Source organism: Camelus bactrianus, chromosome 3, assembly GCF_048773025.1.
Source record: "Camelus bactrianus isolate YW-2024 breed Bactrian camel chromosome 3, ASM4877302v1, whole genome shotgun sequence".
NCBI classification, from domain to species: domain Eukaryota; kingdom Metazoa; phylum Chordata; class Mammalia; order Artiodactyla; family Camelidae; genus Camelus; species Camelus bactrianus.
The window spans coordinates 29,885,820-29,907,267 of NC_133541.1; the positions used below are offsets into that span (position 1 = coordinate 29,885,820).

The 21,448-nt window shown below is 37.3% G+C and overlaps 1 pseudogene; it reads right to left on the reverse strand.

Annotated features, from left to right (window-relative positions):
• Positions 1–13,629: 13,629 nt before the first annotated feature.
• LOC105070891 (putative RNA-binding protein 15B) lies at positions 13,630–21,076 on the reverse strand (annotated as a pseudogene).
• Between the last annotated feature and the right edge of the window lie 372 nt (positions 21,077–21,448).

Sequence of the window (21,448 nt, forward strand, 5' to 3'; positions counted from 1 at the left end):
TTTCTATTTTTTGAGGACATACAGAGCAAGCCCAATGTCTCTTTTACATGACAATCTCTCAGAAATTAGAAATGTCCCCCTGAGTCTTCTCTTCCCTGAGTGGTTCCTTCACCTATTTTTATCTCCACCAATCTGATCACTCTCCTATGAATGCAATCCAATTTGGTTCATATTTCTTGAAGTGTTGGGGTCCAGAATTAAGTACATCATTGTATGTATGTTTTGACAAAGCAGATTAGAGTGGGACAAACTGTCCTCTTTACAAGATACTATATTTCCAGTAATGCTAAATCCCGCTGACTTTTTTTTACACTTTAAATATGTGCAATTTATTTTTCAATTGAAGTATAGTTGATTTACAATGTTGTGTTAAGTTTCAGGTGTACAGCAAAGCGATTCATTTATACATACATATTTATATATTCTTTTTCAGATTCTTTTCCATTTTAGGTTATTACAAGATATTCAGTACAGTTACCTGTGCTATAGAGTAGGTCCTTGTTGTTCATTTATTTTGTATATAGTAGTGTGTATATGTTAATCCCAAACTTCTAATGTATCCCTTCTTGTCCCTTTCCCCTTTGGTAACCATAGTTTGTTTTCTATATGAGTCTATTTCTGGTTTGTAAATAAGTTCATTTGTATTCATTTTTTTAGATTCCACATACAAGTGATATCATATGATATTTTCCTTTAATTCATTCTATGAGACTACTATCACCCTGATATCAAAACCAGACAAAGATATCACAAAAAGAGAAAACCACAGGCCAGTATCACTGATGAACACAGACGCAAAAACCCTCAATAAAATACTAGCAAACCAACTCCTACAATGCATTAAAAAGATCACACACCATGATCAAATGGGATTTATCCTACAGATGCAAGGATTTTTCAATATCCACAAATCAATCAGTGTGATACTCCACATTAACAAATTGAAGAATAAAAACCATACAATCACCTCAATAGATGCAGAAAACCTTCTGATAAAATTCAGCATCCATTTATGACAAAAAAACTCTACAGAAAGTGGGCATAGAGGGAACATACCTCAACAGAATAAAGGCTATATATGACAAGCTCATAGCTAACATCATTGTTAATAGTGAAAAGCTGAAAGGATTTCCTCTAAGATCAGGAACAAGGCAAGGAGGCCACTCGCCACTTTCATTCAACATGGCTTTGGAAATTCTAGCCACAGAAATCGTAGAAGAAAAACAAATAAATGGAATCCAAATTGGAAAAGAAGAAGTAAAACCATCACTGTTTGCAGGTGACATGACACTATACACAGAAAATTCTAAAGACTTCACCAGAAAACTACTAGAACTCATCAATGAATTCGGTAAAGTTGCAGGTTATAATGGCCATACTACCACGAAGTCACTTGGTAGTCACTTAAAATTTTTATACTTTTGAATATACACTGCTTCCAATGAACAGTCTTTCAGTCTTTTCTGCACATACTGTTTGCTATAAAGCCACCCTCTGTTGTGTGTTTAATCCATTTGCATTTAATATTTATGAAGTTTTAAATACATTTGTAAAATTCAGTATAATACTTCAGTCTCTCTCTGGGATTCTATTTTTGCCTTAGAAAATATTCATCAACTGACAAAACAGCATTGCATGATCTCCATGCATTTGGGGGTAGGGTTGGGGAGGGGATTGTAGTGTGTGTGTGTTGTGTGTATGTGTATAGATGGATATAAATAGATAAAGATAAACATAGACATAGACAAGGGCATTGATATTTATTACCATAAAGATATATGTCAAGTATTATCTACAGTCATTTTGAGGTGCTTGGATTATATGTGACTTACATTTTATCATACTTGGTTTTGATATCCTTTTGTAATGTGTATCTAGTGAGGTAGAATTCTCAAAATTAATGACATCTTCAATGCTTGGAGGTGGAGAAGGCACGTCACACTGGTACAAGTTAGCCCCATTTAATACCTGGGTTACAAATGCTTCTGATGAATCTTAAAAATGAATAGGTTGCTCCAGATAAATGAATTACCATCATCAAAGAATACAGATTTGTGGAGGGATTAAATGGAAAGTGTGTCATGGCTTGATCATCAATGACTTTGACATCACATGAAAGAGTTTATTATATAGGTAATTTATTTTGGAGACATTAGGGGAAACTGAATGGTTTTCAGGATGAAAGTAACATAATCTTACCTATACACTGGAAAGAGACTAGAGTTAATAGTGAAAAAGCCAATGTTAGAGAAAAGAGATTGGAGAAGACAGATGTTAAAACATCCACCACAGCAATCTTGAGCAAGATGATTGCATCTGAATAGAAAAATGAACATCTGAAATGCACACAAATATACTAAAGACCTAAGAAGCCTTGCCTTAAAGAAACATGTCAACTTTTTTTAATACATCGTTTTCTGAACTCACTTGATCCCACAGAAAGCCTGTCAAATCTAACAGCATACTAGTATTCCATGCACTCAATTAGGGAAATACAGCATTAGAGGAAGACTGAAAGGCAGAAACAACAAAACACAGTATTTGGTTACCTAAGGAGGAAGCAAGATGAGGAGAATTAAAAGATGTTAAGTTTTTAGTCCCCTGACTCAGAAAACAGTGCTATATGATTACCAGGTTTATGAGAGCTAGTTTGGTTGGGAATTATCAGTGCAGGTTTAGATTATTTAGTTACCAGGTATCAGTGTACCAACATTTGAAGAAATTCATGTTAGAATCTATATATCTGGGAATGATATGTCAAAAACAGCATTATAAATTCTGATAACCTATTCATAAAACTTTGCTACCCATCAAAATGCATTGTCTCACAGTGTTCCAGCACAATGACTGCTAAAGAAGTCACAGCAAATGGTTCTCATAAACATGGAAGCAAAAATTACTTCCATGGGATATTCATTTCCTAGATACCGTAACTAATGGATTCAGAGCCTCTTGCCCACTGTCTCGTGAGACTTTGGGAAATACCTTTAATCTGTATTGCCATTTCCTTGAGTTTCCTGTTATTTAAGAGTTTAATTGGTGTGACTGTGCTAAGATAAACTCAAGAAAGTAAAACAAGATGTGAACTGCTGGAGGCCAAAAAATCACAGAGCGTGAAGCAAAGTCTCAGAAAGAGTATTAACATTTAGTAGCTGTCAATATACTTCACACCTGGGAGAGGCAAGATTTACCACCCTTGGCATGCTCAGTCAGACTGAGCTCTGAAATGTGTAAGAAATCAACTTCCTTTCCAAAAGGAGAAAGTGAAAAGGCAAGGACAGTTTGTTCCAATTCCAGGTGTTTTGCTGACCTGCTTTGTGAGCTGAAGCAATTCCAGGAATTCATCTCCTTCAATCCCACATCTGCAGAAGGAAAAGAACAGCAATAGCAATGTACCTTGGCTGTCTGCTCTGCAGGTTTGCTAAAAATTACAGAATGTTTAACAACTATAAGCATGGTGGCTGGAAAAGGCTTTGGGGTTAGAAGGTTTAAATTCCACAACTCTTTTACCAAGTTAAAAAATGGGACTTGGGGCAAATGTTAGCTTTTTGGTCCTCTACTTTTCTCATGTGGAAAATGAGAATAATAATTCTAAAATTATGGGAAATTATAGAATTAAATAATATTTATACATACATTTTTAAATCATCCAATTATAAAAAGCAAAACATAAAACCATAAAAATCAAACTGTGTGCTGAATAAATAACTGTGGTGACTATTGTTATTTATATTATCTATTCTATATATGTAATTGTAATGAAAATACACTTGAGGTTTCTCTGTTCCAGAGTTACCAATACTAAATGTTAAGCCACTTAGTTCCAAGGGTGAATGCCTTTCCTCATGCTTCACTCATAATTTTCAAAAGTAAATTTCATAAATAAAGTACTTATCTATGTTTCCTTAACCCACTTTCTCTGCTTCTAGGTGATATTTTACCATTTTTATTTTCAACCTGTCTTTAGGTCTCATTCATCCAAAGAAGAAATATTTATTCCCTTAAAATGGGTATTTCTTCAGCACTTTCTATTAGATGCAAAGTTGCTCCTAAGGGAAGAGTTCTTTCAAAGACCACTTTGTCCTTTTATAGATCTGGTTAACGAATCTTTAACAAGAACCCTCGGTGTGCAGACTTTTCTTGTTAATCGAATTTTCTAGTTAATAAGAGAATAAATCAGAAACTACTTTGTGCCATCCATTCATGTTTATAATAAGTTGATCTCTCCCTCTTGTAAACATAATTGAATCAGTCTTTACTATGTGAAGCTTTTACCTGAGTCAGGGCTATCATTTCAAATAAAGAGATTTTATCTCCCAGGAGTCAGGGAAGAGCTATAAACTCAGTACATTTTACAGTATTAACCATGTAGATGCAAATTCTTCAAAGCCATAGCAGTGAAAATAGACAAGCTCCAAGATAAAGTGAGAAATTGGTATTTTTTTAATTGAACAAATTTTTTTTTGAACAAATTTCTTAATAGTTGGTTTTGCTACTATTTTTCACTTCTTTCTAAAAGTGACATACCCAAAGAACTATGTTGCATAGTTAAGGGTTAGTTAGTGCCTTCTCAGATCCAAAATATCTCACAAAAGGATTTTAATTCATCAAATTTTTATTCCCTACCCATGGTGAACAATGCTGTCATGGGGGTCTAATTCCAAGTAAAAAGACTTTCCAAAGTATCTTGTATCTTTTGTAAATTTCTGCCTCTTCCTCACTTCTAGCCTTTCCTAAACTCCTAGCACTATATGCCAACAAAAGTACCTGTGATGCATATTCCCATTTGCTAAGAACAATAAATGGGCAAGAGAAATGGAAGCTTAGGAAGTGCAACTTTTTTTGAAATATAGTTTATTTATAATGTTGTGTTAGTTGTGGATATAAAGCGTAGTAATTCAGTCACCTGGACATATATCTGGAGAAAACTCTAATTCGAAAAGATACATGCACCCCCAATGGTCACCGAGGCACTATTTACAATAGCCAAGATGTGGAAGATACCTAAATGTCCATCAACAGATGACTGGATGAAGAATATGTGATATATATATATATATATATACACACACACACACACACACACACACGTACGTATATATATACACACACAATGGAATACTACTCAGCCTAAAGAAGAATAAAATAATGTCATTTGCAGCAACATTGATGGACCTTCATTTACATACTAAATGAAGTAGGTCAAAAAAAGAAGTGCAATTTTAACCCTCTGTCTAGAACCACTAATCAAAACATCCAAGTGACAGGGACAGAAAACCTGGCCACAGATCAACTTCACACTTGTACCACCTACTTCCCTAATGACAAACTGGAACAAAATTGCAGAAATTACTTCCATTCATACATATTTAGAGTCTGTTGCCCCTCAAGTGAGCCTGTAACCAGCTTCAGCCCGGTCAAGACACCCTCTCCCCCAACTAGTGTAGTGGGGATACCTGCTTTAATAAAATATAGAGGTATCATTCTTCCTGCTTCTGTACTACTTTCCATTCTCCTAAAAAAAAAAAAAAGAGGTTGACTTTTTAAACATATTTTTCAATGTACAGTATTGCCCAAAAATAGATGATGATATTGAACAATACATTTCAGCTAATAGGAAAAAGGCAGATATTTATATTCCAGGTTGAGTTTCCAGGAAAGCAGACTGAGATAAAGTTTTGCATGCAAGATGTTTATTTAGGAGTGCCCTTGGGAATCACTATTTGGGGAAGGGAGAAAGTGGTAGCAAAAATGGACAAAACAGAAAGTTGAACTACAGGGACAGCCTGAAAAAGGCTTGGCCAATGCCATAGGGAACTCTGGAGATAGAATGGACCTTCAGAGTTGTTCTGAATTCGATCAAGATAATCAGACTTTAATGCTCCAGCAGACATTGGACATGGGTTATCTGTGAAAGGGTCTGACCTTGGACAAGACAGCTATCTATAACTGAGGTAATCTCTGGATGGTTGACACTGAAGGATGTCTGCTGACAGCACTCCCAACAAGCTCTTCATGAAAGGGGGATTGGAGCTGTGCAGGACAACATCCACTACAAACTGACAGTGCTTATTTAAATGTGGTAAGAGACAGCCCTTTTCAAGTTCATCAGAGCATGACACTATGGGAATGCTGCTAGCTCTGGCCATGGTATCCACATAATAAAATTGAACGTGCTAAAGTTTCTGAAGTACCTATTTTGTGGACTATTTCACGAAGTCTACTGAGCTGCAAAGAACTATCAGGCATCTGAAAGCATGTTTTAATGCCTCCTTCATGGTTTCTGGTGCATCTTTGAAGAAGACTGCAGGAGTACACTGAATTAAGCTGGACATATCAGACAGTTCTCCATAATCCCACAAAGAGGGCCACAGAGAAGACTGGGCACCACCATTTATAACAGTGGTTTAAAAATAGCAGACTCAGCTCAGAAATCTAAACTAGGAAATGTTACTAATCTTGGTCAAAATATACAATTAGTCAAAAATAATTCTCATAAACTAAATAAAGTTAATGCTATTTCAGCAGTTTGCTTTACTTCATAAACTTTCAAGAGCCAGGATGATACTGTGCAGCTGTTACATAGTGTTTACAAAGAACAAGGTCTCTTTAGCTGCTGTGAACTATGTTCAAATCCCAATTATGAAACACATGATCACAAGAAGTATTAATCACATTATTTATGTGAACCCCCACTTAACCTTATAGCTTGAAACCTTTAATAATAAAGCCAATCTAGTTATCTTAAGTCAGAGTCTGGTTGTTTCCCCTTTGATGTTGAAGGGATAATCCCGGACCAGTGTAGCAAGGTGAGAATGTTTCTGGGCTGAGAAATCGTACAAGTTCCTGATATGCCTCCAACCGAGTGACCTTGGGCAATTCAGCTTCACCTGTAAAGGGAGAGGATTAAAATTTTAGGTAGTCTCTAAGGGTCCTTCCAATCTAAAAAAGGGACCATCCTCTTCACCTTTCAGTTAGTAGCTGAGTGGAAACAGATTAAGATTCAATAATACAAGAAACAAAATTTTTTAACTATGTATAGTGACTGATATCAATGAGAACTGTGGTGATCATTTCACAATATATACACAAGATGTCCAATCACTATGTTCTACACATGAAAATAATATAATGTTATATGTTAATTATACCTCAATTAAAAAGATGCAGTAAGAGTAACTGCAAGACTTTCCCTTAGAGAAATGAATTATAAAAGTCCCACACGTGAAATATTCAGGATATGGGCTGATATCATCCCTCTGATCATCCATCAGGAATAAAGATATTTTCTTTCATTATCAAAGGTGGTTAATGAGACAGTCTGAAATTGAGAGACTGTCCTGTGAGTTGCATATCGTAATTTTGCATGAGGACCGACCCTCGATTTTCATTGCAACTGAAAAAGATGGTTAATGAACCAGCTTTTCTTTTTCCTATTACAACAGTCTCATTTCAAAGGATTAATACTGCTGTAATATATCTCTCTTACAAATAGTGTCCCAGACAATAGAATCACCCAAGTCAATATTATTCATGTACTGCATATTTAAGAATATCTTTAACAGGAGAATAGTCAGATAAGAGAAGCAGGAAAAAAGAATGAAGTTGAGATGACATGAAGATTTCTGATTTGAATGGTAAAGTAGATTTGGGGGTCTCCAAGACTACTGCCTTCTCTAAAAAAGAGTAATGAGAGATAGTAGCATCATCTCTCACCTAGACCACCGAAATCTCTCCATTGGTTTCCCTGAATCTACTCTCTCCCCCTCCAATTCAGTCTTCAAAAAGTAGCCAGAGTAGTTTTTGAGCATAAATTTTATTATTTCACTACAGTGATTAACAGCTTTTTCATTGATCATAAGAGAGGAAAATACCCAGTACATCTTAGAAGACCCTACGTGGTCATGTCCTTACTTGCCTAGCCTACACCTGCAACTTCTATCACTCCCTCGGATATACCAATCTTCTTTGCAGTCTCTCTGCTATGTTAGGTTCCCCCCATTACCTCACCTCAGAGCCTTTGCAGATGTTGTAATTTCTGCCTGGAAGTCATTCTCTGCCTAGTGAACCACTATTCATTCTTCTGATCCCAGCTGGTTAGCAGTCTGTCAGGGAAACCTTTCTTGCCCTCTCTCTGCCCCTCAAAGAAGGCATCTCTCCTGTTAGATGCTTTCACAGTATACTGTACTTGCTGCTCTTAGCATTTATCCCAGATTGGAATTAATTCTCTACTTGCATAATAATATGATTAATGAGAATATCCCCCCTCTAAATAATAAACTCTATAAATATAGGGATCATGACTGTTCAGTTCAACATTTGATCTTTAGTGCACAGGCAGCGGTCTGGCTCTCAGTGATGCTTGATAAATTCCTTATTGGTTGAATGCATGAATTAATTGCCAAAAGGGAAACAGATTTGTATATTGGCTTTGAGAGGTCTGTGAGATTCAAGGGAAGATGCTCAGCATGTGGTTAAAAGGCAGGTCTCTGTGGTTGAAAAGCACTCACTTTAGGATCAAACTGTCAGGGTTTAAAACCCAGCTAAGTCATTTACTACTTGTGTAACCACAGGCAAATTGTGTTATATGACTAAACTGTAGTTTCCTCCCCTGTAAAATGGAGATGGTGATAGCATCTACCCTACTGGTGGTGGGTTGTAAGACTTAAATGAAATCATGCATGTGAACTTGTTAACCCAGTACGTTGCACATAGTAGGGACACACTGAGTATCACCATCTTTGCTGTTATTTTGGAGGTCTGGACCACAGGGTAATTTGGGGACTAGTTATAGTTTTCAAATTACTCAGGATGGTTGAAGTAATAAGAGTGGTTGAGATTGCCCAGAGAGAGAATACAGAGTGAAAAAAAAAGGCCAAAAGAGAGATTGAAAGAACACCAAAAGATTTAGAGGGAAAGAAAAAAATCTACAATGGGTTAATCAGAGAATCAGAAAAAAGGCCAGGAAATTTGGCATGAAAGACAAGAGATCTGATTCTTTCCTATTCATTGATTGTTTTAAAATAAATCTATTCTGTAGCAGTTAGACCTTAAAATGTCTGGGAGGCAACATCACCATGAGAAGTCACAGCACTTATTGAGTTCTCCAGAAATTATGTACTTTGACTTAACAACATTCTTACCATTTAGAAACCAGGAAGCCAATGTTCTTTTCTCATTATTATATCAGAGAATAGCTTCCTCAGTCCTTAGTTGATCTAAAAAAGACTATATTGAAACAACACATTGACTGAAGAGGGAAATGGCTTAAAGAATTTTCCAACAAGCAATGCACAGCCCTACATCAACCCCGGAGTACTCTGTGAATCAAAGAATTTGCTGCAGGAAACCAAATGACTCTGAGTATATGTTATTTTCTTATGACTGAAATAATGACAAAAAAACAGCAGCATGTTGACATGTTTCATATCCAATTTAATGTATCATATTTTCATTCCAAACTACTTTCGATTATCTCCGACATTTCCAGATTCGGTGGAAAACTAGAAATTGCAAATTTTGATCATGGTATTGTTTACTTTTAGTTCAAGAAAATAAATGACTGTTCAAAAAGATTTCATGAGAAATTCATTTCAAGGGCTGCTACTCTACCAAGTGACCATGCCCTGTTGTAACCACAGTATAACAAGGATGATCTGGCAATCAAGAACACACACACACACAAATCCCATGATTCTTCACAGTGCTTGCTTCCAGAAGATAAACAAAATAATCACATCTCAGAAATAGAATACACTTTTAATTAGATTTTAAAATGGCCCTTGGGTTATGTTATGGCATTTTCTACAAATAAATAACAGTTCTTACAATTTTACAAATAGTAGGTATGACAAAAGCAAAACCAGAGTGGTTCCAATTATCTTACCAGATTGAAAGTGCTGAATCAAACTTCCAAAGTGTGCCTGGCCATCTATTTCCCATGAATAATTCAGAGAACTATGGTTCTATATTAGTCTGATTCAATTATGGCTCAAAATTTAGAGTTGCTAGACAGGACTTCTATGGACTGTTCTCTTGCCTAGCTATTTCTGGAATTTGTATCTTTGTGTATGCAAATTCCAGGAAGAATGTAAGCAATGAGATAAGAAATTTGCACCTATTCATGGAAACTTTCAGGTTCATTAGAGAGACCACATCAACAAACACAGCCTGTATGGCATAGAACATAAAGGTCATGCTCTGTCAATATTCACTGTACTAACTTAAAAGAATTTATCATTCTCCCTCATACCATACACAAAATAAACTCAAAATGGCTCAAAGACTTAAACATAAGACAAGACACTATAAACCTCTTAAAAGAAAACATAGGTAAAACATTTTCTGACATAAATCTTAGCAAATGTTCTCCTAGGGCAGACTACCCAGACAACAGAAATAAAACCAAAAATTAACAAATAGGATCTAATTAAACTTATAAGCTTTTGCACAGCAAAGGAAGCCATAAGCAAAACAAAAAGACAATCTATGGAATGTGAGAAAATATTTACAAAAGATGAGACTGACAAAGGCTTAATTTCCAGAATATATAAACAGCTCATACAACTTAATAATAAAAAAACAAACAAAAAAACCCAATCCAAAAATGGGCAGAAGACCTAAACAAGCAATTCTCCAATAAAGACATACAAATGGCCAAAAGGCACATAAAAAAGAAGGTTCAGTATCACTATCAGAGAAATGCAAATCAAAACTACAATGAGGTATCACCTCACACCAGTCAGAATGGCTGTCATTCAAAAGTCCACATATGATAAATGCTGAAGATGGTGTGGAAAAAAGGGAACCCTCCTACACTGTTGGTAGGAATGTAATTTGGTGTAGCCATTATGAAAAATAGTATAGAGATTCCTCAAAAAACTAAAAATAGATTTACCATATGATCTAGCAATCCCACTCCTGGGCATATATTAAGAGGGAACTTTAATTCAAAAGATACATGCATCCCAATGTTCACAGCAGCACTATTTACAATAGCCAAGATGTGGAACAACCCAAATGTCCATTGACAGATGACTGGATAAAGAAGCTGTGGTGTATTTATAAAATGGAATACTACTCAGCCATAAAAAATAATAAAATAATGCCATTTGCAGCAACATGGTTGGACCTGGAGATTGTCGTTCTAAGTGAAGTAAGCCAGAAGGAGAAAGAAAAATACCATATGATATCATTCGTATGTGGAACCTAAAAAAAAAAAAAAGACAAACAAACTTATTTATAAAACAGAAACAGACTCACAGACATAGAAAACAAATTTATAGTTACTGAGGAGAAGGGGGTAGGAAGGGATAAACTGGGAGTTTGAGATTTTCGTATACTACTATATATAAAATACACAAACAAGAAGTTTATATGTATAGCACAAAGAAGTATATTCAACATCTTGTAGTAACTATAATTAAAAAAATATGAAAATGAATATGTATGTATATATATGACTGAACTATTATGCTGTACACTAGAAATTGATACATTGCAAACTGACCATATTTTAATTTTTTAAATGTGGAAATTATTATAAAAAAGAATTAATCATTGATATGAATGTCAAAACAATGTCATCAGTCAAAAGTTATTAATTATGTCCAGTGGAAAAGAATCTCCTTTTTGAGCTGGCTTGCATTTTATGGAGTTATTGCAAGAGTCACAGTTGCTCTAGAATATATTTTGAAGTCACCATGGCCAGAAGTACTGGCTCTGATTTGGAAGTTACAACTATTATTTCTCTGGGTTCTCATTTACCTCAGTCACAAGTAGTTTTATTGCTGGAATCAGTTTTATTCATTAGAGTCGCATATATAGCTCAGAATATGAGTGTCAAATACCTTACTTCAGCGTTCAGCAAGCGTATCTATTATACTGTGACCAATGGCTTTAAAATCCTCTGAATGATGGATGGTAGATTAGGAATCTATCTCCAGAGTTACAACATCTCACTTGGGCATATCCAGTGCATCTCACTTTCCACTTAGGAAACATATTCTGGGAAGCAGTAAATGAATTCAGAGAGGACAGAGAGTGGAAAAAAATATAATTCATTTCAGAAATTGCTTATCTTTGATACAGGCTCTTTGTAAGAGCCTGCTACAGACAAGGTGCTGAAGACAGCACTAAAAGTATGCTCTCTGTCTTCCAGAAGCTTAGAGTCTAGACTAGTTAAACTCACGGACTACACTCTCCATATAAATCTGTATCTTACATGATCTCTTATTTCATCATCAGGTAAACTTTTGTTCCTGTGCAGCTTCCTGGAACTATAAACTGAGGACCAATTTATTCCTTCTTAGTATTTTTCTGTTCTCCTCCTTTGAATTCTCAGCAATAATAATCTGATTAGCATGTAGGCCAGGACCAAATATTGATAATTATGATATTTTCTTACACTAGGCAACCAGGGAGTTCTGGCAAAATCCAGTAGAATGGGAAGCAAGAAGACAAGGGTAAAATGCTGGTTTCTAGAAACGACTTAAGCTCTCTGATATCTTCACTGAAGAAGCAAAATCTAATAATAAACATCACAAAGAAAATAGCATAAAGCACTGAGAAAAAGAACAATGAGTATAAGGCCTTAAGAAGAAAAAGTACTTGTTCAAAGTTTACCTGTGGCATGGGGCCTAGTTTATGGAACTTTTCTATACTTACTCTTGCAAATATATCTCCTATAACTAAAGCATATTTTCTAAAACAATTTTTTTTCTTCCAGGCATGTAGCAAGTTCACAAAATTTAATTCATGCTACCACTTAGATAAACATAGAAAATTTAATTTCTTAATTTTTCTTTAAATAATGCCTTTCTCTTGAGCCTCATACCTTGGTTAACAGAAAAAAAAGACAGAATGTCTAATTTAACTTAATGCTTAGTTAGATCCAATCATTTACACATCTTTCCCTAAAATGGTGAGCAGATGTTAGTGAAAGAAGTATGTGGCTTACACTTCTTTACTGTGCGAGTTCCCAGGGATGCTCTAGAGCCCATTGGTACCCAAAGGATGCCTCTTGTTCTCCTAGTCAATAGGCAATGCTAAAGTCAGCACCTGGCTATTCATGGTCTACTTTTTGCCTAGAAATTGCTCCCCAGGAGCATCTGCAATTCCCCCTCTTTCTGACTCAGCTCTAAGCTTTTCAGACCCATATAGATCTCTTCCTCATTCCTCACAGCCCTGAGATCCAGCAGATAACTCAGAACTTTGGCTATGGGATCACTCATGCCACTACCATGGCCCTGTGTGAGTGAGTGAGTGAGTGAGTGAGTGAGTGTGTGTGTGTGTGTGTGTTTAATCTGTCCTTCAACAGAGGCTTTTCTGAGAACTCTCCATACAGTTAGCCAAAAAAATTAAAAAACACATAACACAGCAGACAGTGTCTTGTACACTAGACATCAACATAACAAGAGTCCCTTCTCATTATTGTAAAAACAAAACAAAACCTAAAAACTTAGTTTTGGTGGTAGACAGGACCTCTGGTTCCTCACCAAATGAACTAAAATAACCCAGGAGAGAATTAAAGCCAAGATATATGGGAGGGAGGAGATGAGATTTTAAAATAACTGCAAAAAACACACACACAAAAAAACAGAGTTATAAAAGACACACAAAAAAACAGAGTTATGAAAGACAGCCAGTGTCTCTGATGATAACTATCACTCTATGTTCTTCCTTTAGTTTCCCTGGTCTCCTTAGCACTGATTGGAGGTACCACTATGAAAAGTAGTAGGACAGGGATGCATACAGTATGCTTGTGATTTGTTCCCCCACCTTGGACCCACCCACTGGCAGGACGATCACCCCTATAGCCTGCTTCTGTTTCAAATAGGAAATCAAGTTCCTGAGGTAGGCCTGGCTCCACAATGGGTATCCACTCATTGCCAGGCCCACCAGGGTCACCTGGTGATTGGGAGCACCACCTGGTGATTGGGAGCACCACCTGGCCCTTGGGGTTTCCCTGCCTGATGCACTGCATGACTTTGCCAAGCCTGGGTTGATCCAGTTGAAGGCACTGAAAAATCTTCAGCTGGGTCAGCTTACTCCCCAGAGTGTGGTCTCTCAGGAGATCATTAATAACTCCCTGGTCTTCCTCTAGGATGTGCACAGATGTCTCAGCAGCAGCTATTTTTCAACACAAGAAGCCCATTTCCGCCCTATGATGGCACTGAGCTCTCAACTCTGTGCCCATGACATGCAGCAACTGAAGAGGTTTAGGAGAGTTCTCTAGACCCAGTGGCACTGCCTTCTCTTCACACTCCACTGGAAGGAAGTGCATACAGTGATCTGCTCCCAAAGCCCCAAGCTGAGGAAACTAACCCAACATGAGGAGCACAAGAGCAGATCACCTAAGCTTAATTTTGAAAGATAAGGATGAGTTAGGCAAAATTGGGTGGCAATGCAGAAACCTGTTCCAGGTGAAGATGGAGACAAGTAAAAGAGCATAGGAGCATACCTGTGACATTTTCAAGGGAGCTGCACATGGTTCAGTAGAAATAGATAACAGAAGTTTATATGAGAATGTCAAACCACCTGGGTGTGTAAGTAAAGCCTGGGTCATTCAGAGTCTTGTATCCATGCTCCGTGTTTAAGATTTGAGGTAGGTATTGAAGGGTTGTAAGTAGAGGACAAAACTGGTATTTTAGAAAGATCACCCTAGAATCATATGAAAATATTAACTGGAGGTGATTTAGAAGACTGCTATAATAATCCAGTTGAGAAATAATAAACAAATAGAAATGCAGTGACATAGAGATAGACTGAGGAGACATTTGAAAATTGTCAACATGGCAGAATGAAGGTGTTGATACCTAAAGGATTGTGTGCAAGTAAGAGGGAGGGAAAAAAATGAGACATTTCTAGCTTGAGGGAAGAAATATAAGAAGATGAGCATTTGGAGAAGAAGACGATTATTTGTAATTTGTTATTATTTTTTTAATGTGACCAGGGCTTGATTAAAACCAGTCTCAATGAGACAGAGCTTTGACAGGAAGAAAAAGAAGAAAAGAGAAAGTATATTGAAAGGGAGCCAAGAGGGGACAATGCATTTCAAGAGACCCTTAAATCCTCAATTTTACACTCATATTACGCATACTCACCGAATCCTATTGATCTTCTCCCAATCAGAACCTCAGAATGCTTTTCAGTCCTCTACATTCCAACTGAGCAGTTTATTCATACCTATTAATATTATAGGCAATAAGTCTTATTCTGTACCCAGAGAAGCTACAGAGCAGCAAAGCATCTTGAACATATTACTCAATTTCCACTCCAAGCTTTCATAAATGTCTTTACAAAATTTACCTTTAAAGAGTTTTATTTTCATCAAGGGCCAGTATGAAAAACCACTGGAAGTGGAATCCATGTGAATTTTTAGTTTAAAAAAAATGCTATCTACTGCATAATTTTGTATTTTAATGAATTTACAGACTTGATGTCCAGCCTGTAGGTTGAGATTCATAATTTTGTTCAATGCTTTCTGTATAAGAACCTCATGATACATTCACCTCAGATGAAAGGGACAGGAAAAAGCTATTTTAAAAAGCTAATATATGGTACATTCTATTGTCAGACAAGAAGAACTACCTTATCATCTGGTTTTCCTCTTGCCTGGGCTACTGAGAATCTGAGCATAAAGTTTGGGTTTAATTATTAATAATATTCTCAATCTGAGATTTGTTTTATCTTTGCTTCTCTTCTTCATGCCCCTGTTCCCCAATTTTATTATTTAAAATTTGGCTTTCATTCTGTGTTACTGGTCTCATCCATGTGTACCTTGTTCTCATGATGAGCCAAATTACACCCTTTCAGGAACTCCTGATACTCTTCTACTGGGGATCCCAGAATCCCGCCTGCTACTGAGGGCTTCCCAGGGTTTTCTAGCTATATAAATATTTTGGTGGGATCCTTCTTTTTTCTCTTCAAAAGCAACATCAAATCTCCAGCTGCTGGGAAATGGTGCTTTTCCGTACTGTTGGAATCAATGAGTCAAGGCATATGTCTTTAATGGAGGTTTTGGCAAGCACGGTATTAGAGTTATTACTAGACAGAAGTAAACTGAATGGTTTGTTTTCTGTGCTGCACATACAAATCTATGGTTTAAATCAAACACTACAGTTTATAATATAGAAACATTTACATGGAAAAAAGCACTAATCAATGTACAGCATGAAGAAAATGTGTTTTACACATCCCAGAAGCCAAAATGTTTCACAGAGCACAAGAAAAGTAAAAACAAAGAAAACCCAAAGAAAGTATATAAACCCATGTTAGGAAATGGGCTCTACTCTCAGAGTTTGGCTCAGTTAGCATCTTCTGGTTACAAGGAAAAGGAGGCTCACTTTAGTTATCCCAAGTAATAAAGTGATGTTGGCAACAGTGAGGACGTTGTATGAATACAAATGCACAGGAATGTAGGAGAAGTCACGCAACTAGAGTGGGATCCACAGTAGAGACAGGCTACAGAATCTCCACCGATAGCCTGGACACCGAGTCTATAAATATAGCCAAACACATAATAAATAGTTTATTGGTATTGTGTTTCAATGCGTGATGAGATAATTTTATCTGTTTTCAGAGTTTATGGCTGCCCTGTAGTGATATGTCACTAATATCTCCGCTTGCCCTTTTCTAAACCATCACTGATTTCTTGGTTTCCTCTTTTTATCTTCATACATTTTCTTATGTCTCTCCTTTAATATTTTTTCTTCTAACTCCAGCTTGGCCCTGATTTATGATCTCAACCACATAGCTTAATTCTATGTGTCCTTTGATATGCCTTCCACTCCTCTCTACATTTCCTAATTTGGTCCAAACAAGAAAAAATCAGATTGGCCTATACATCCTTTTACCCAGGATACAAAACAGGTCATTGTCCAGACTGAATTTGGGTAGGGAAGACTTTATGTGGTCTCCTGGTACTCCTAGACCTTCCGTATGAGCCATGAGCAAAGAAGATTCAGTTAGAAAGGACAAGAGACTCTAGTAGGGAAAAAAAGGTATTTAATTAACTCTTAGCATAGATGATTGATAGATAGATAGATAGATAGATAGATAGATAGATAGATAGGCAGGCAGACAGATAGACAGACAGATCAATTGATCTATATATATCTGTATTCCTGAATGTAGCTTCTGCTAGCCAAAGTTTGATGTTTACTATTTGGTGTTCTCAGATAAAGAGTCCCTGGAGATAGGATCCCTTGCTTCTTTCTGATAATGTAAGATTCTTAAAAAACAGCCGTGAAACCCCTCACACCCCAGGGCAGGACCTGTCCTCCAGCAGGAGTTAGATTCTCATTGCCAACTTGGAGCTGAGTTTGCAGGAATGTCCTTGCTCTGGATCACCTCTCTCATCTTACTTGGCAACCGAGTAATTAGATTTCTAAACTCATCTTCATTCTCTAAACAGGAAGAACAAAAGGCAGAAACACCAAAGACTGTTATGTGTGACTCATTTTCAATGTTGTGTGAATTATTTGGCAGTCATTGATAAGGACAAAGGCATGATTTTGCTATTAAATATTTACTTTGTTTTTCTCCTTGTACAGCTAAGGATCCAAATGAGAGACTTATTGCTCTGAACAAGTTGCCACCTTCCTCCCAGTGCTTGTTGTTATTAGTTGAAATCACAGAAATGGGCTGATTCACTAAATTGAATCACTCACATAACGGCTAAAATTCTAGAAGATTGTGCCTGGAGGCCCAGGGCCTGGATTCTTTCTGCTTCTGATGTGGACAGCTCTAAAACTAGCTCAGTTGGTAAGGACTGCAGAAACTCTTTAGTCTCTTTCTTTAAATTAAAAATCAATATACCTGTCGACATTACTTGAATTATGGTTCTGAAACTAACTGAGAAACAATAATGTAGTAATAGCTCAATGCTATAGACTGTACATTTGTGTCTCCCACAAAAAAAAAAAAAAAAAAAAAAAAAAAACACATGTTGAAGTCCTAACCTCTTTGGGAGGTAATTAGGTTTAGTGAGGTCATGAAAGTGATGCCCTCATGATGGGACAAGTACCCTCGTAAGAAGAGAAAGAGATTCTCAAAGAAGACATACAGATGGCCAATAGGCACATGAAAAGATGCTCAACACTGCTAATTACTAGAGAAATGCAAGTCAAAACTACCATGGGGTATCACCTCACACTAGTCAGAATGGCCATCATTAAAAAGTTTACAAATAATAAATGATTGGAAGGGTATGGAGAAAAGGGAACCCTCCTGCACTGCTGGTGGGAATGTAAATTGGTAGAGAACAGTATGGTGGGCCCTTAAAAAACAAAAAAGAGTTACCATATGACCCCACCCCTGGGCACTGTAATTCAAAAAGATCTATGCACCTCAATGTTCATAGCAACACTATTTACAATAGCCAAGACATGGAAGCAACCTAAATGTCCACTGACAAATGAATGGATAAATAAGATGTGCCATATATACACACATACACACACACACAGTGGAATATTAGTTGGCTATAAAAAAGTGAAATAATGCAAACTGCAGTAACATGGAGGGATCTGGAGACTGTCATACTAAGTGAAGTAAGTCAGACAGAGAAAGATAAATATCATATGGTATCACTTATATGTGAAATCTAAAAAAAAATGACACAAATGAACTTACAAAACAGAAGCAGACTCACAGACATAGAAAACAAATGTATGGTTACAAAAGGGGAAAGGGGGGAAGGTATAAATTAGGTGTTTTGGAATTAGCGGATACAAACTACTATATATATAATAGATAAACAACAAGGTCCTACAGTATAGCACAAGGTACTATATTCAATATCTTGTAATAACCTATAATGGAAAAGACTCTGAAAAAGAAAAAACATATATATAGATAGATAGAACTGAATCACTCTGTTGTACACCTGAAACTAACAAAATATTGTAAATAAACTATACTTCAATATGAGAAAGAAGAGGAAGGGACATTAGAGCTCTCTCTTCCTCAGAGTTAAGACAAAGAAGAGGCCACGTGAGCACACAGAGAGATACGCAAACCAGGCCATCTGCAAACCAGGAAGAGGACTCTCACCAAGAAATGAATTTTCCAGCACCTTGATCTTGGACTTCCCAGCACCTGGAACTGTGAGAAATAAATGCTTGTTGTTTAAGCCACTCAGTCTGTGATATTTTGTTATAGCAACTCAAGGAGACTAAGACATACAGGTAAGAAAATTATGATTTCATCAGTTACAAAACTGACAAAAATAGCATTCTCAATTTCTACTTAAAAATCTACCTGAAAACGCCAGCCAAGATGGTAAATTAATTTCATAATCTAATATACCTTTTTCCTTCCAAAGAATAATTGAAAAAAAATCTAAAAGAAGAAAATCTAAGATCTATAACCAGGCTTCAAAACAAAATAAATATCATTAGGAACAGAAATGCAAAGCAGAGCCTATGGCTAAAGGCCAGAATCTGCAGGGTCTGGAGTCTGGAAACAGACAGTCTGGAAACAGTGACTGAGAGTAAGAAGCACTTAATACCCTACAGCAGACATGGAAGAGGATTCAGGCTCCTTGCCTGAAGCCAAGTGCTGGCCGGCAGGGAAGTACTCCCCTCTGCCCACCGCTCCCTCCTCACTGCTCCTGGGGGAAACTGAGAAAACTGCCCAAGACTTCACAAACTGTACACTCTGCAAGGCTGCTTGACAAAGCATAACTGATGCTCAGGACCGGCTTGCAGACTGTATCCGCACTATATCAAACATCACAACAAAGCAGGAGCCCCAAAACATCATAACACCTGATTCCAGACTGGGAGTTCAGAGGGCCAGATGGAGACAGGAGAGAAAACCCCTAGACAAGGAGGAGGTGAGCACAAGAGAAAAAGGGAGAAGACAAAATTATCCCACTCAAAAAACTATCCTGCATACCAGAGGAAGAAAGGAAGCCAACAAAATCCACAATCCACAACCCACAAGGGGAAAAAGAATCCCCTTCAGGTGATTTAATAATCAAAGAATGTTCCACCGAAGAATTATAAAAAGTAATCTGAATGTTCATAGAGATAAAGAAAGGGAGAACATTTGTTCAAAGAGAATTAGAAATTACTATAGAAAAACAGAAGAAAATAATAATAGTTATACATAAAAAATAGAATATTTTTTAAACAACAACAAAAAACTAGATGGACTCAAGATTTGATAAAGAAGGAATTAATAGAAATTTGGTTCTGAGGAAATTCTCATATGCAGCACACAGGGTTTGAGAACAAAAATTTGGGGAGCAGCTAGGTCACAAATGGAAGAGAACAGGAGACCCCAAAATATGTCTAAAAGGGTGGTAAGAATAACAACCAAGTGATATGGCACCTAAGATCTAGAAGACATGCAGGCAGTCATCAAGGTCCAATGAGATGAGGACAAGTCAATTTAAAGGGGAAGCCCCAAGCCTGACTTCACAGTCAGGTCACAGCAGACTCTGCAGCCCATCAGGTAGGCAGCAGCCCCTGGGCAGACCGAGGGCTAGAGGTTATTTCTATCAAGCACCAGTCTCTTAAAGAGTTCTAGAAACCAAAACAGCCTAACCTCTTGAGGGAGATGCCAAGGATCCCCTCAGGCAGAAGCAGGCAAAGGTTATGTCCACATCCGGTTAGTAAATAAATGAGACTACTGACAGACGGCCAAACAGCTTCTCAGTAGTTTCAGGGCCAACGAAGCATGTCTAGGAGTCTGGAGCAAACAGCTGTTATGGCTGCAGGAACTGCTAACACACAGTAACTCGCTGAAAAGCTAGGAACTGGGCAGGGACCGACAAAAACATTTTTTTAATCATTAAAGATTATAAAAACAGAAATGCAAATCAAAGAAAACTGAAAGAATGATGAAGGAAAAGTAATGAATGCCACCCCTCTCTGCTCAAATCCCTCACAATTTTCCATATCACTCAGAATGAAATGTCCAAGTCCTTAAAATCACATTCAAAGCTCTACAAACTCCCCCACTCAATCTCACCTGCCACCTTCCGGACCTCACCCCCTCCTGATCCTTTGCTCCCTATTTTCCAGCCACACTGTCTTCGTTGCTCTTCCTTGGACTTCCCAGGCATGCTCCAGTGTCAGAACTTCTGCATGTGCTGTCCCTCTGTTGGGACATCTCCTCCAGAATGCCACGTGGCCTGTTCCCCTACTACCTTGCCTCCTTCAGCTCTTTGCTCAGGAGGACCCTCCCTGAACAGCCTGTATAAGCTTGCCTCCCCACCCCGGCCCTCACTATCCTTCCGTGCCTCATGGCTCCCCTCAGCATCACCTCACATCCCATACCTTTCTACAGTTACTTGTGTCTGTCTTCCCCACCCCCGCCACTAGGCTGTCAACATCTTAAGGTCAGAAGTGTTTATCTCTCATATTTAGTGCTGGATCTCCAGTGCCAGGAACAGTGTTTGACACACTGTAGGCACTCAATAATGGTCTGTTAATTG